Below are 3155 nucleotides of genomic sequence, written 5' to 3'. Positions count from 1 at the left end.
AGTGCAGACAGCGTAAAACGTACTGTAGGCGTTAATTATAACTTGCAAAGGTGAGATGATCTCCTTCAGACTTCTTCCTGTCGTCTTATGCAGGAATTTTATAACCTGACGATTAACTGCCTTAGCTCTCAAGAGAGTTATTTCGACCTTTTTACGTTCCACTGATTCATCAATACATTGTAGTTCTGTGATAAGTGGTTTTTTTTTTCCATTTTTTATGAATTATATTAAATATACTTATTATCATTATTGCCATTATTATTATCATCATCATTATTACTGCCATTATTATTGCTATTATTCAAAATGCGTAAAAAGTCATATCGAGCAAGTTAACAGAACCATTAACTATAGTCCGATCTTTATAGCTAACACTAAAGTAAATCGTGCCAATCAGAATCAAGACTGATATTCATTGACAAATGTGGCTGATATTTACTATCATTCCCAAACCACAGGCTCTATTAGGGCATGATTTCCCGCAACAAAATATGTGGGAAACCGTAAAAACAGAATGAAAACCATAACGATGAATTATGGAACGATTATATAACATCACCGATTCTCGTGTTTCAGTGTTTAGTGTTAATTGTGACCGAAATGGGATTCGAGGTTTTTAGTGTAATGCTTTAAACAAAATATGCTGATTGAACTTTAAGAGAAAAGCGGTATTTTATATGTTTTTTTTAAAATCTAATATGCCATTTTAATCAGATTGGCATCTAATAAACATTTATAAACTTTAAAACGCTTCACTATCAATTTTAAAGACAAACACCCATTCTCTCTCTCTCTCTCTCTCTCTCTCTCTCTCTCTCTCTCTCTCTCTCTCTCTCTCTCTCTCTCTCTCTCTCTTCTCTCTCTCTCTCTATGTATATATATACATATATATATATATATATTTATACATATATAATATAATTAATTCTATCTACTATTCTCTCTCTGTTGTTAACATCAAACAATTAACTTTCAACTTGACATATATTCCAATCAAGGAAGGCGATCAAACACACTACAAATAAAAATAATTAAACGAAACAAGACAGAATGACCTATACCAATCAATTCAAGCAAAGGAATGTGAACACGTGAACTTTTGATTAAAAGAGCACATGACTCTTGAACAATAAATATCTTCTTAAGATGATAACTTCAACCAGGGAAATCTCATGACTTTCGTCAAACATCTAGTGGCCATATTCTAGTCACCTGTTCATATCAAAATAATCACGGTAGAAATTCTATGGGGTGATAGAGTTGCTTATATAATATATGCAAGGGCTACACATGAACGTGCATATAATCATACCAATTTCCAGTCATGAATATATCGTTTCCAATGTAATCATTGCCGTTATGTTTGAAATATTAATCGACCCCCATAATCATTATGGTTAAAATATTCATTGTAAACCTACCCTATATTACATTTATGCATACAAGCGTAAATACAAACACGTATTTTATACATATACACAATTATGGGTGAACAGTTACAGTTTAATGATTCCTTACCAGTAAAAGAAAAAATACGTTTTTTTTAGGTTATTTTTTACTGTTTTTTTTTTTTTTTTTTTTTTTTTTTTATGATATTGACCTAAGCACGGCATGATTCCCCTCCGGCCCCTTCATAACTGGTATGGGAAAAGTGGTCCTGTTCCTGGTACTGCTTAATGACGGGTAACTGATTGATGATCATGGGTGCTAGCGGTTGTATATGGTAAAGCACCATAGACTGAGCTGTTGTGTTGCCACCTATAATAATAATAATAAAAATAATAATAATAATAATAATAATAATAATAATAATAATAATAATAATAATAATAATAATAATAATAATAATAATAATAATAATAATAATAATAATGATAAAGTATCGCTGCTATAATTACTTTTATTATTATTAATAATATTATTATCATAATTATTATTACTATTATCATTATTACTATGATTATAATAATACTATGACTTATAGGAAAAAAAGTATATCCTAGTCCAAAAAATATATAGGAGTAAACGAAGAATAATAGAAAAAAACATACAAAAAAGCCCCGTTACTCTTAAATAAAAAAACTGAACGAAAAACCCATAGGATACCCACAATACTTAAAGGTTCAGCGGCCATAAGAAAACCCGTTATAGCCTTCCGTGGGAGCTGCTCTAAGGCGTCAGTCTTCAATTAGAACACCAAGATTCGTCAGGTGTCGATAAATATCACTTCGATCTGATCGAGGACTTTTGTTAAAAATACCAATAAAAAATGTGGATCTTGACATTGAGAAGCTGGGTGAATATGAAAGTATTGGGTACACAACTGCTCAGGGTCAACAGTGACCTAGCGCAGGGTATTTTTGTGATGATTCATTACAGCATTTAGATTTTAAATTGGAATGGTACCCTCATGTTTAAAGTTGACTTTTTCCTGCACTTATTGTATGTGTGTATATATATATATATATATATATATATATATATATATATATATATATATATATATAATATATATATATATATTCATATATATACCACACATACATACATATATTTACATGTACACATATATTCATATATATATATACACATTTATATATATAAACGCACACACACACACACACACACACACACACACACACACACATATATATATATATATATATATATATATATATATATATATCATAAACATATATACACACATTTATATACATACATGTATATGTCTGTATCTATGTATATATACAAATGTACATATGAATATATATATATATATATATATATATATATATATATATATATATATAATATATATTTATACACATATAAAAATATATACATACACGTACAGTATATGCATGTACACATGTATATATTTCTACATTTAAGAGGCTCCGACCAAATCAATCAACACTACCATTATCAAAAAGTGGGACAGACCAGGTCAAGTAGGCGTACCTCACACAACAACAGTACACACAGTCAAGCAAAGAGGTCCAAATACATGCGCGCATTCATCTCATCTTAACTAGAACATAAAGAATAAAACCGATCAAACAAGTTTACCAAAAAACCAGTCTGTATTTGTGTGATCAAACCTGGTGTGAGAAAGAAAAAAAGATTATTCCCAATTTGAGACAGGTTACCTTTCT

General features: G+C 29.7%; 1 protein-coding gene across 1 annotated transcript in view; it reads left to right on the top strand.

Moving 5' to 3' along the window:
- LOC137627499 (uncharacterized) overlaps positions 1–3155 on the top strand; it is a 94377-nt gene that overhangs the window by 55396 nt on the left and 35826 nt on the right. The gene's annotated exons all lie outside the window — the stretch shown is intronic.

The sequence above is a fragment of the Palaemon carinicauda genome, chromosome 35, assembly GCF_036898095.1.
Source record: "Palaemon carinicauda isolate YSFRI2023 chromosome 35, ASM3689809v2, whole genome shotgun sequence".
NCBI classification, from domain to species: Eukaryota; Metazoa; Arthropoda; class Malacostraca; order Decapoda; family Palaemonidae; genus Palaemon; species Palaemon carinicauda.
Note: the sequence above shows the minus strand (reverse complement) of the source record. Positions and strands in the feature narration are given on the sequence as shown.